Here is a 14,665-nt window from a genome sequence, read left to right as displayed (position 1 = left end):
ATGATAATCTTTATATGTTAATCTTTTGGTTTTAGATGCTCCAGGGCAGAATTAGAGAACATATATACACATACTGTACTCAGTATTATTTGTGAAATAAAATAAGATAGCATCTTCTAGATCACAGGGAAAAATCCCAGTTCCACAGCTTTTTAAGATTAAATGCTTTGGGGCCTCCCTGGTGGCGCAGTGGTTGAGAGTCCGCCTGCCGATGCAGGGGACACGGGTTCGTGCCCCGATCCCGGAGGATCCCACATGCCGCGGAGCGGCTGGGCCCGCGAGCCATGGCCACGGGGCCTGTGTGTCCGGAGCCTGTGCTCCGCAACGGGAGAGGCCACAGCAGTGAGAGGCCCGCGTACAGCAAAAAAAAAAAAAAAAAAAAAAAGATTAAATGCTTTGGGAAATGAAACAGGACTGATTTGCAAATGAAGATTGTTGGTTTGTCTTGGAGACATGTCCATGGCTCAATTTCTCTTATGTTACACGATATACACTGCCAGTGAAAAAGGAAAGCATTAGAGTTGAGAATCATTCTAGTAATAGAGGAGACCTTATCTAAATTGAAGAGATACATTGAACTGATATAGGCAAAAAAAGGTCTGAAGTGAGTAGAGGGAAATGAGCTGTACAACTGACAGCAAAGAGCTTTATAAATGGGAAAGTGTCTTGATTTCTCCTTGGTGGCTACATTCATCTTCTTTTTGGATTCTTTTAGACTTGGAGTTTGATTGCAAATGGATATCACTGAGGGCAGAAGTCTCAGCTCTCTAAAATTTGGAGTCAGTACAATAACTTTATATGTTGAGTCCTTTACACAGTTACCTCAACTGTCACTAGAAGAAAAGAAATGCATAATTAACTTCTATGGAAATCATGATTTTTAGCTGAGAAAGACCCTCTATTTAGACTGCGGACAAACATAAATGTTGGTTTACTGTGGGAAAAGACAGACTCCAGGCATTACAGTCTCAAGCATCTAACAAAGCAAAATATTATTTCAATGAGTGAAGGTGGTCAGGTGCAAGTAACGTAGGATGTGAGTCATAGTTGAAGGCATGGTCAGTTGAAGAGTTAGCATCTCCACATTTCCAGAAGATTGCAACCATGGAAGACTATGGTATCAACATGATAAATCTGATACTCAAAGAAAAGATGAGTTGTCAGATGTGTAATATCTGCTCTAAAGCTTGACAGTCATGAAATATGCTAGTAACTTTTCTGTTAGTGATGAAGTTGTTCACATTAAGTCAGCTGAAGTAAAGGAGCTGCCACTGATAAGTTATTTGTACTTTACATGAATAAATTACTTTGTTTTCCCAAATCTCTATATTCTTCCTGTCTGGCAGATGGCCACCTTCTTATTATGTGGCCTTTCCTTGGTGTGTGTGGTGAAGAAAGAATTCTCTCTTCCTCTTCTTATAAGGTCAGTCCTATTGGATTAAGACTCCAACCTTATGACCTCATTTAACCTTAATTACCTCCGAAGGGTGCTATCCCCAAATATAGTAACATTAGGGGTTAGGGCTTCAACATATGGATTTGGAGGGGGGCACAATTCAGTCCACTGCACTACTGAGTCCCATTGATCCACTGGACTTGCTTCAGTCTGTGTTTCCAGTCCTGATATATCTGAGGCATAGAGACATCAAAAAAATCAGATAATGGAGTAGTGTGTTCATACATAAAAAGATGCAAAATAGGTGATTCTCCATGTATTAATGGATCCATGAGGTCAATTTCCCTTTGCAGAAAAAAAAATGGAAAAAAAATATTAAAGATCAACCTTTCCAGAGCACTGGAAAACACCCAAAGGCAAGCAAGAACTTGAGAAGTACTTGTTCATGAAAAAGTACTACTGCATTGTGGGAAAAGAAAAGAAAAGAAAAGAAAAAACACAATGAGCTTTTGGGATTCTTGCCTAAGGGATTTCTCTGCCCCCAAGTTCCAGCATCAAACTTCTTCTGCCCAGAGGTGGTGAACTTGGTTTTGGGTAGGTGGTAAAGTGAATAGGCTTTTAATGAGGAGATTTTGAAAGCAAGAGAACCATAGAAAGGCTGATATAATCCACTCTCTGGCTGACTACTAGACTACATATGCATGTGGGAGACACCAGAGAATCTGGCAAAAATCAAAGGCCTGGGGAGACTTGTAAACTTATTATGCCTTTGCGTGCATCCCCCAGCCCCCACACACAGCTTGGGTGGCAGAAGGTGGACACCTTAGTGACCTGAGGAGTTTCAGTACAGCCTCTGCCCAAAACACTGGCTGACCAGGAAAGTGCACAGACACAGGGGAGACTCCTAGAGAACTAAGCACAAAAAACAAACAACCAACAGCGTAGCCTTCAGTAGTTGCACACCATCACAAGAAAGACACATTTTTTACTTCGTATCTATGCATGTTAATAGCCCACTAAAACATTAAAAATGTATCTCTTAGAGGAAAAAATAAAAGCCAGACTCATTATAATGCATTATCTAAAATGCCTACCTTTAAAGCAAAAATTACTAGACCCATACCCTTGAAGAGAATGTGGAGAAAGGGAACATTAGTGCACTGTTGGTGGGAATGTAAATTGATGCAGCCACTATGGAAAATGGTATGGAGGTTCCTCAAAAAATTAAAAATAGAGTTATCATATGATCCAACAATCCCACTTCTGGGAATATATCCAAAGGAAATAAAACCAAGATATCAAAGATAATCAGCATTCCCAAGATCGTTACAGCATTATTCACAATAGCCAAGGCACGGAAACAACCTAAGCACAAAACAACAGAATAAAAAATAGGTGATATGTGTATCTATCTATATATAGATATAGACAGACAGATATATATATATATATATATAGGAAAAAAAGAAGGAAAACCTGTCATCTGCAACAACATGATGGGCCTTGAGGGCATTATGCTAGTGAAGTAAGCCAGAGAGAGAGAAAAAAAATACTGCATGGTATCATGCATATGTGGAATCTAAAGAAAAAGTCAAACTCATAGAAACAAAGAGTAGAAGAGTGACTACCAGAAGCCAGGTGGTGAAGGAAATAGTGAGAGGTTGGTAAAAGAGTACAAATTTTCAGCTATAAAATGAATAAGACCTGGGGAACTATGATAAAACATGGTGACTATAATTAATAGCACTGTATTGTATAATAGAAATATGCTACAGGAGTGGAACTTAAATGTTCCCACCAAAGCTAACAAACAAACAAAAAGTAAATTGAAACTTATGCCTGATGGCCCAGATGTTGGATTTAGCAAAGACTTCTAAGCAATTGTTATGAATATGCTCAAAGAATTAAAAATATACTAAGAATGAATAAACATGTAGGGACTCTCAAGAGAGAAATAAAAACTATTAAAAAGAAAAGGATCAAATGGAAATTCTAAAGCTTAAAAATGCAAAAACTAAAATGTAATAATTAACTGGATAGGCTGTCCAGCATATGTGAGATGGCATAAGAAAAAATCCATGAACTTGGAAAATAGACCAATAGAAATTATCGAGTCTGAAGAAGAGAGACAAAAACTTAAGGAAAACAGCACAGATCTTAGAAATCCATGAGACAATGTCAAGTACTCCAACATATATGTAATTGGGAGTGGAAGATGGAGAGGAGAAGAAAGGGGGAAAAAAATAAAGAAATAATGACAGAGAAATCTTCCTAAATTTGGTGAAAAGTATTATCCTTCAAATCCAAGAAGCTTAACAAATCCAACCAGGAAAACATAAAACAAAACAAAACAAAACACACAAAGACACATTACAATCAAACTGCTGAAAGACAAAGAAAAAGAAAAAATCTTGAGAGCAATAAGAGAAAAACAATACATTATGGGAGAAAATGGTAGGATTTATGGGTGATTTTTTCAGTAGAAGCAATGAAGTACAGAAAACACTGAAATGACACAGGGTTGAAAGACAAAAAACAATCAAAAAGTGTTGACCAATAATTCCATGCCTAGCAAAATTATTCTTCAAAAATGAAGGTAAAATAAAGACATGTCTGAAAAAAAAAAAAAAAAAAAAGCCTGACAGAATTTGTTGGTAGCAGCTTTATGCTACAAGATATACTAAAGGGATTAAGACTAAAGAGAAATGATACCAGATCATATCCCGGATCCACAAGAAATGGTACATATATGCAGAAATATAAAATACTGGGGAGACTTCCCTGGCGGTCCAGCGGTTAGGACTTGGCACTTTCACTGCCGAGGGCCCAGGGTTCAGTCCCTGGTTGGGGAACTAAGATCCCGCAAGCCTCCAGGCATGGCCAAATAAATAAATTAATTAAATAAAATATTGGTATATACATACACTAATCTTTGCTTCTCTTAACTTCCTTAAAATACATATGACTTTCTAAAACAAAAATAATTTGAGAAATTAGAGCAAACATTTATTATTGGGTCTGTAATGTGTACAGATGTATGAAAACAATAGTATAATGTTGGGTTGGGGGAGCTATTCTAATACAGAGCTCCCATGCTTTAATGGAAATATTTCAGTATTGACTTGAAACCTATCGGTGTAAGTCAAAAGTACATAATGCATACCATAAAGCAACTATTAAAATAATAACATGAAGAAATATAGGTGAAATTCAATAGATAAATTAATATAGTAAAAGACTGTTTAGTGTATGGTTCATTCAAGAAAAGACAAAATAGTTATGACAGAAAGCAAATCAGTTATTTCCCAGGGTCAGTGTTGGTGGCAGATACTGACCACAAAAAGACATGAGGGAAATATGGGAAGGGGTTAGGAGTATTCTGAAACTTGATTTTGGTACTGGTCTCATTACTGTATATATTTACTGAAACACAGAATTGTACATTTAAAGTGGATGAGTTTCAGTTTATAAAAATTATACTTTAATGAAGTCTCAAAGAAGGAAGTAGACAGAATTGCAAAGTCATTAAGGTCTTTAGTATGTATATACATATGTATGTATGTGTATGAATGTGTGTGTGTGTGTGTATGTGTTTGTGTTTCATGACTTTCATTTCTTCTGTGAAGCAATATTTTATTCCACTTCACAATCTCTGGACTTTTGCTTAACAATACTGATGAAAAGCTGGCTTAAAAATTATTTTCTTACCTACTTCCTAAGTAGCTCAAAGTCAGTGTGCTAGTGGAGAATTGAGGGCTACAAATTAGCATTCATGACTTTTGATGAGCACAATGTCTGCGAAACTCTTTGGTCACATAGTGAGAGAGTGTGGTATGTATTTTAATCTGAGGAAGAAATTCAGTGTTATATTGTACAATTCCTCATGGACGAGCACAGAAGAACATAGCCAGGATACTTTAATTACTGTTAGTTTCGACTGTGGTCGTGGTCATGAAAGCATTGTTGGTGGTGGTGACACTAGCAATGATGTGACTAGTGATAATAGCAGTAGTAGGAAGCACGGGAACAGTGGGAACATCATTATAAAAGGACAGCTGACCAACATATAAATACTTCACATATATTCACTGTCTTCCCTGGAATCCTTTGCCCATTCATCACCGCCATTTGCTTTTAGACTTAGTAATCCAGTCACTGTCTGTGGCTTTTCTCACAACATAAATGGAAAAGATCAGTTCAGTTGGCACCTCAATGTAGCTCTCCCCTCCACCTCCCATACTGCATGGAAGTCTATTCTAATGTGTGCAGCTCTTTTAGTAAACCAGCTCATTGAGGGTTGACATTTTACTTTGTGTACAGCAAGAAGGCCATGAAAAGGAAACATTAATCTGGCCATACTGTTTCTTAATACTCAAGATTTTCAGTGGGAAATACTGCATCGACATGCTGCTTTGTGGGCTTGTGACATCTTATTGTGTTTTATTTTGTTTTCTAGGTTTGGGCACTGTGTTGCCTGGGGAAGAAAGGGAAATGTCTGTTATTGCTTGCTAAACATCTACCTTGTAACCAGCCAAACCACAGGATCTAATCCCAAGTTGGGGAGTTAACTTCTCAAGGAAGGAACCCTGTGGCTTACATTCCTTTTGAACATAGCCTCCTGAGTCTCCATGTGTTTCCACCTAACTTTTCTGTGTGCACATCAATATGTAGAGCCCAGTTCCAGATTTGGTGCTATTGTAATCTAGGTGGTTTATTTGAATTTTCTTTAAAAGGAGAGATAGCCACCAGCTGGATATGTCTATCTATAGTGCTAAGTAGACTGGGGTCAGAGCACAGTTTTCAAGGTCTATTTTATAAGTTGTTTTCCCTCTTCCTCTGTGTTGTTTCTGCTTATCACATCCTAAAAGTAGTATTCATTCATATATTCGTTCTTTCAATAAACCTTTTAAAAGACTTCCTGGAGACACTTCTGAAGGCCCTAGTCCTTTTCTAAGGCACTGAGGACACAAAGATAAAATATATAAGGTATAATTCTCATCCTTCAATAACCTACAGTCCAGTGTAGGTAGACTCTCTCCATCAGAGTACCTGAAGCAAACAGATAGAACATTTAAATGAGGTGCCTGAGAAGAGTTTCACGGAGACACTATTTACAAAGGATTAATAGAAAGCAAAAAGGCATCACCCCATGGTTAGTAAGATCAAAGACTCCTTATCATTGCTAAGACTGAAGAACAAGGGTCATACATGTTTTGTACATGGAGAGACCCATATAGGAAGACAGTGATAGAAGAGGAGCAATATCCTTAGGTCGAGAAATAAAACCTCTGAAAACCTGTGGCCAGCAGACAAGGAGCTAGCAAGTTAACTCTCCCCCTCTCATGCCACCCTCCCATCTGTTGCCAGTGCCTCTCATTGGTCAAAGTCCACTGGAAGCAAGGGGCAAGGAAACTTGGTTGATGCGGTCTGCAAAAGTCAGTCTATTAAGAAAAAGGCAGGGACAAGAAAAACACAGAGTGAATCTGGAGAGACAAAGAGAAATCATCCAGAATACAGACATATCTGACAATGAAACCTTATCATTAAAGTTGCTTTAAAAAAGGACTGAAATGATTAGTTATACAATCTAATTAATTGATCCACCTATCTATGATGGATTTGTTTTATTATTTTTTTATTAGAAGAAAACAGATACCAAGCCATAGCCATGAATTTGTAAAATCAGAAATAGTAAGAAGGCTGATTATTGGATACTATTGTTTTCAGAATAATCATTTCCCTATAACGTGACACATTGCACAGTTGTTCTTTTTTTTCAACCTCTATGCACATTTCAATTTTAATTTTGTTAGACAAATACAAATGCATATTAAAAGAGTGTGGAGAAGTAGACAGGAGGTCAAAATGGGAGAGAAGAGCAAAAAGAGAGGAGAGAGATTCAGAGGAAAAATGACAGTGAGAAGGAAATACTCAGTGCAATTGTAGATGATTCTGAATAACTCTAACCATATCACTAGAAGTCATTTTCTGCTGAGAAATGCGAAGTTCAGGCAAATAGCAAACCCTTTACCTCCTTTACTTCCTCTGCCTTTTCTTTTCATGTTGCTACGACTTTGATTTCTCTCCTCTCTTTTTCTCTTCTTGCTCTACACAATATCATCAAATCATATGCTCCGAACACCATCTGTGTTTGCAATGACCATATCTATAAATATATAAATCTAACAAGATTTAACCTTTATCTTTCCCCCAAGATTAAGACCCATATAGCCAAGAAATTACTGGACATCTCTGCTTGGATTTCAAACACATACCTCAAACTCAATGTGTTTAACATCATATCAACCATCTCTATAATCAAATCTTTACCATTTATCCAAGCCAGAAACTCAGCATCATCCTCGAATAGGCTTCCACTCTCATTTTTATACATTTCCAAATGCAATCAGGTGTTGATTCCCTGCGTTTCCTACAGGCTGTCTGACCCCATGCTTTCTCCTGCCTTCCAGCATCTGTAAATACTGTTCACACTTTCTTTGTCCTTTCTGTCCTCCCTCCAACTCAAAATTCTAGAGTTCAGCCTAAACCTTCCATAACCTCAAGTCTGATTTCAGTGACCCTCTTATGTCATCTTAATATCCTGTCTTAAAATCGTCTTATTATAACATTTTCACACTATATTATAATGACCTTGTTTCATATATGCCTCATTTACTAGATTAAATCTTCAGGAGGGACAGAGTTATATTTATTTTGTTCTCAATGGCATCCCTAGTCTCTAGCATCATGTCTGGGTCAGAGCAGACCTACAAATATTACTTGAGCGAAAGGATGTTTTACTTTGTTTTTCTTTCTTTTTCTATACAACTTAGCTATTATATCCAAACTTAGAATACTACTTTTAATGTACAAAGGGTTTTCCTAATTTAAGCTTTTATGCAAAGTAATTTCTTTCTGCCTCCCTTTCTACATGGAAATCAAGCTCCAAGTTAGTGAATCTTAGACTAATGTTTGGCATATTAGGTTAAACTGAATCAGAGCCATGTTTCTCTGCCCATTGTAAGTCTCAGACATGAATATCCATATGATATAGTTCTGTTTATCAGAGTATATATACCCTTTCCAGGTATTGGTCTCTATTTCACCAGTGTATGATCTTAAAACTTGATGATGAGGCTTCTAAAGGGATACTATTCTGATTATTTAGTGTGCACTTCAGTTTGTTGGGGGGGTACCTCCGCTGACCTCTCTCACTTATATTCTGAGTTATCCAGGGATGCAAAGACAATTACAAATCTCTTTTGACCTTTTGAAAAACAAAACCTATCTTCTGAACTAAATACATTTAGAAATTGGACTACAGCAATATCGGGCACCTGGACTAATGAGCTTACTCTCAAAAATCTATTAAGGAATAAACTACAGCTGAACCATGCACTGTGTTAACAAGCTGGAACTTGGGTTACATTTGACTATTGGTTCATTCTCTGGCATCATCACCTGTAGGAATCTTTGCCTCTCTTTAACCTTAGCTGAAGCCACAAACATTGTCTGATCTTGCTGACACCCGAGTTGCTCTCAGAATGATGAATGTGGAAGCTTTGGAGAGGTAATAAAGTCACAATATCCATAATCTGAAACCACCTCAAGGGCTAGCCATGAATACACTTGAAGATCTGGTGAGCACAGGGCGAGCTAGCAGCCTAAACATCTAACATCTATTGCTAATTCATAAGGAAGCTCAAGCTGTCTGCTCAACTGGAGAGGGCATGAAAGGACATGTAGGTCTTCAGTATACACTAAAGTAATTGCTTATGGTGTTTGGTTGGTTTGGATTTTGGTGGTGGTGGTAGAGTAGCAGAATGGGCTTCAGTCTCCCTTATATTTACTTTACGTCAATATCTTCTTAATAAGGCATTTTATAAATTAGTCAATATCTATTGGGTACCTCCTGGGGGAAAGGACAGTAGGAAAGGCTATTTTATAAAGAATTATAAAATATTCTCTCAGTCTCTTGACCTCAGCTTTTGGTCATTATCTGTTCATATCCGGTCAAAATTTAGGTAGAAGCCACTGATACTTGAGAGTAATAATCCAAGACAGTGGTCCCAATCTCCTGACTATTCAAAGGCCATCAGAATCATCCAGGAACTCTTCAGAGAACTCATTCCCGAACCCCCTGTCCCAGATTCAGCATATCTGGAGTGAGGTTCAGAAACCTCAGTTCAAAAGCCCTCCTGAAAACCTAACATAAGGTGTATGTCTATCTTCTATAGTCTAGATTCCATAAGCCTCTGTATCAAATCAGATAATAAAAAACCTTGCCTGCTCTTCTATGTTCTTTACATCTTACAGAAGTGCCCTCTTGTAGTTTGTATTAATATATATTAATATACATTATATATACAACTGCACATATATTTATATGCATATATCTGTGTAGAGACAGATAGATATCTCTCTATATATTTGCCCACCTCATTATTCAATACCATATAATTTCTACTATGAGAAGTTCTTCATTGGTTTCGTGTCACAAAGCAGTGTCTGTCCTGGAGAGCTATCTGATCTATAACTAGCACATGCTATGCAATGCTTCTCTTTTTTGCTTTATCTGACAAAGTGATGAAATTTAAGCTCAGGAGCAATACTTTCTTTATTTGGGGGATGGTTATATGTTTCCCATTGCTACTCATTAACTGACTCTTTAACTTTATGATTCTATTGTATGCATGCTTTTAATTATACACCTTTTACACCTTCTTTGCAAACAGATGTGACACTAATTGCAAACGCATGAAATATGGGTAGAGATGATTCAGCCAGCGTGAGAGAAAAGTTGGGACAGAGAGCCAATTCAGTCATCGCCATGCCAGACTAAACTGATTTGCTATTTTGATAGTACCTTGAAATTAGTAAATAATGGAAAAGTTTTATAACTTGACTTTTACCAAGTTGTCTGCCCTCCAGGGTAACATTTTCCTTTAATAAATCAATAACAAAAATCTGAGACCCCAATCTATATGACTTCAGTGTGCCCAGGGCCTTTGAAAGAATTCCAAGCATCCCTAAAAGTTGCTTATACGTCCTAATGGTTGTTTTTCACCTCTGACTCCGGACTTCTGTCCTTGGCTTCACAGCCAATAGCCATTTCAATACTATTCACACAACTACCACTCTCTTTGGCTGCTTCCCCACACTTTTGCTTTCCAAAGCACAGCTAACACAAGGCTGTCCCACATAACAGGAAATTAATAAAGCTTCCGTCTGCCATAAGAAAATCACAATGTCAAAATAGAGGAAATGTAGAAGTATTTCTCCCCAAGCCAGTTCATAGGAAGTCTCCTCCTGGCTCTCTCTCTTATTTGCCCCTGGCTGGGTCACAGCATTATGTCACCTGCCCTGTGTGACAGTGTCTCTCACATGGACCTCAAACCCCATTCCAACGCCTCTAGCTGAAATGATCAATTTATAACAATATCAGGTAAGATGTGAAATGTTCCAATGAAAGCTCCCTTTTCCGTTAATAAACAAAATAATTAGTATCACAGTCCGAAGCATCTATATTTTTATTCAGTGATTCAGTAGATACTTGTCCATGGGCAACAGAAGCGTACCTTCTGGGGAAGAATTTTTCTTAATGGAATATTCGGAGCCACACTTGGAGACTTAGGAAGGAAAAGGTCAATTTTTAACTCCGAATGTTATTTGATAACTGGTTATAGTGATTATATATGCAACTCTGAGGGTTTAAAGATGAAGGCTTAAAAATAGAGACAGCTTGAAACAGCTCTTTTCATAAAGTCCTTGAGAAAATTTTGAAACTCTAAAGTGGCTACATTGAAAACTATGTATGGAGTTAACAGTGGGGCGAGAGGGGAGTCTTTCTACTTTGCCTGCTGGAAGATGCAGAGGTTACAGATAAATTCAGGTATGTGTGTATAGCCTGTACTTCAGCAGTGCCTTGAGCTCCAAGATGGTCTTGAGCAGTGGTTACATTTTTGTATTGGAGACGCGTGATCCATCAGAAGTATTGGCTCTATTGGCAGATAGGTTCTCTGAAATGGCTTTAAACCTTAAGCCAACTTCAGGAAAAAGGGCATAACTGTGGGCATGGGTGCCATGTTGATGGACTGAGCTGTGAGGCAGCTTAGCAAGCCCCAGATGCCTGGGCAGCACACACGGGTCTGGGTCAGGAAGGGAGGACGCTGCGACCTAACTTCAAATAGCTAACGTCATCCATGCCCAAAAGCCAGTGAGAGCACCCTTAAGGATTCCTGGAAAGATTTAGAATTTATTGGATATTTGGACAGAGATTTGTAGAGGACAATAGGTCGCACTGTATGTAGGAGGGCATACATGTTTTTATGTAAGTGTGACCCAATTCATACCCCTAGGCTGGTGTGGTCTAAAGAAACAATGGTTACATAATTTGTACTAACTCTGACACAGTCTTAGCCATTGTTGTTTAGATACAGTCATAGATAAGGCAGCAGGAGCTGGTTAATGTTGAGTGTAGTCAAACCTGGTTGAAAAGTTATATCCTTTTTCTTTAAATTTATTTTATTTACTTATTTATTTTTGGCTGCATTGGGTCTTTGTTGCTATGCGCAGGCTTTCTCTAGTTGTGGCGAGCAGGGGCTGCTCTTCGTTGTGGTGCGCAGGCTTCTCATTACGGTGGCTTCTCTTGTTGCAGACCATGGGCTCTAGGCATGCGGGCTCAGTAGTTGTGGTTCGCTGGCTCTAGAGCACAGGGAAGTCCTAGACGTTATGTCTTAAGAGCACTGATTAAGAACTTTTTACCACTCTATAAGGGATTCTTTAATAAACTGTTACAAGGCTCTTCTACTTTTGGCTTTTCAACAGATTTTGACTAAATAAATAAATAAGTGTATTGTGTGCATGCAGGTGTGTTTGCCATAGCAGCAGCATTATCTAATTTGCTGATGACACAAATCTGGACAGGGCACTTAACACCACAACTGACCCAAAGATTTAATACAAGCTCACCAATCTTAGAATGATAAATCAAAACCTAAAAGAGGAAATCACATGGAGATAAATCCAAAGTATTTTTTCTTTTAATCAATTACACAGTCACAACATGATGGAAAGAGCACTGTGGAGGGAACCTGGTTTCCAGCCCTTGCCCTGCCGTTAAGTTAGGTCAATTTAGATAAATTAGATCTTGAGAGAGAATGTAAATCTCTTTATCTGTAATATGACTAGGCTTTGAATAGGTCATCTCTGAAACTCCTTGAGACTTAATTATGAGTGTTGTCTGGCTTTGTTTACTGGAGGAAAAGCACACAATTTAAATCCAGCTGGTGTCAATCCGAGGTCTACTGTTTAGCAGCTATGTAAATGTGAACAACATACTTAAATTCTCTGAGCCTCAGTTTTCTCATCTGTAGGATGGAAATCATAAGTATTTTCCAGAGTTTGAGGAAGTATAAAGTAATGCATATGAAGCACCACAACAGAGCCCAACACAGAGTAGAAAATAATAGATGTAAGTTCCTTCTCTTGTCTCATTTTCTTACTTCATAGTCTAGTAGAAAGAAACAAAGAAAGAAAGAAGGAAAAAGAGAGAGAGAGAAAGAAAGAAAAAGAAAGAGAGAAGGGGGCCTCCCTGGTGGCGCGGTGGTTGAGAGTCCGCCTGCCGATGCAGGGGATACGGGTTCGTGCCCCGGTCCGGGAGGATCCCATATGCCGCGGAGCGGCTGGGCCCGTGGGCCATGGCCGCTGGGCCTGCGCGTCCGGAGCCTGTGCTCCGCAACGGGAGAGGCCACAGCAGTGAGAGGCCCGCGTGCCGCAAAAAAAAAAAAAAAAAAAAAAAAAGAAAGAGAGAAGGAAAGGAAGGAAGAAAGAAAGAAAAAGAAAGAAGTAAAGGAAGAAAGAAAGAGAGAAGGAAAGGAAGAAAGAAAGGAGGAAAGGAAGAAAGGTTCAGGGAGAATTTTCTTTGTTCAGAAATTTAAATGAACTAACGATATAATATTTACTGCCCCAAACCCTAACATCATTATCATTCACACCATGTAAGAAGAGTTCTCTGCTGATTTTTATATCCAGGAGTCATGTCTCCAAATCAGATGCTTGTATTTTAAGATGAAACATGCCAAATTAGAACTTATTAAAAGAAACATCCTATAGAGAGAGGGGAGAGCTGTGGGAAGGTGTGACATACAAAGAAAAACACGATGTATCATGGAAGACATACAGGTTGTAGAGGAAGACTGAAAAATTCATCGAAGTATTTTTAGTACATGGTAGTCCATGACACTGAATAGAGAATAGTCTGGTTTTGTGCTCCCTTTGAGAGCCAAGTTAGAACCAAGTAATTGATCAGACAGGAGGGCAGATTTCAACTCAACATGAACTAAATATTACATCAACGCAATACATCTAATATTGAAAGGACTCAGGACTCAGTGAATTCCCTATCGCTAGATGCCTCAAGAAGATACAGATGACCTTCAATCAACATGGTAGAAAAGAATCTTGCACCGGGGTAGAGGTTGAACTACACGATATTTAGATTGTCTTATAACTCTGAGACTCTATAATGCCAAGAAGAAAGTGGGTTGACAAGGATTACATTCTGCAAACCAGTTTCATCAGAACTGCTGTGTTGTGACCTGAAATATGAAGGTGTTTTTCACAAATAAGACAGCCTTCTTCCCAGCACAAGAATTTCCCCTGAGGAATTCTCTGATGTTGGCACCTTTCAAAATAGTGCTTTGGCAACATCCATGGGCCTGGAGCAAACATTTCCAGACCCCATTTGGTTTGTTTCCTCCTCATCACCCTAACACTTTTCCTTTCGCCAACACACATTACTTGGCTTTATTAATTAGTTAGAGTTACTGTATATTTACCCAGATTCCCAAATCCTTGATCCTCATTCTCGAATCTCTTCCTTTACACTGCTGAGTGCTTGCCTGGTGTGGGTACAATCCTTTACATATAGTTTTTGGCTCTGGCTTCAACCACAGACATTGGGTTATTTTTTTATTGTCATGCCTTTAGGAATGACAGAGGAATGTGGAGAGGGCTGAGAAATGGTCAGTGAAACACACATTTTGAGATCTCTGCTTCTATTATCACAGCTAAAGCTATAAGCATCGGGGGAAACTGAAAGTTCATGGCCTGGACCGCAATACCTTCCTCTTCGCAAAGACTGGCTTCTCTTCGCCGTCACTGCACATCTCGGGGCTTTGGCTAATAGATGTTATTCAAATGTGCCTCATTTTTAGAAAACTTGATGCGGTGGACAGTCTTCTACGATGGCTGCTCATCACCCTCACC

This window comes from Mesoplodon densirostris, chromosome 18, assembly GCF_025265405.1.
Source record: "Mesoplodon densirostris isolate mMesDen1 chromosome 18, mMesDen1 primary haplotype, whole genome shotgun sequence".
Lineage (NCBI taxonomy): Eukaryota > Metazoa > Chordata > Mammalia > Artiodactyla > Ziphiidae > Mesoplodon > Mesoplodon densirostris.
Note: the sequence above shows the minus strand (reverse complement) of the source record.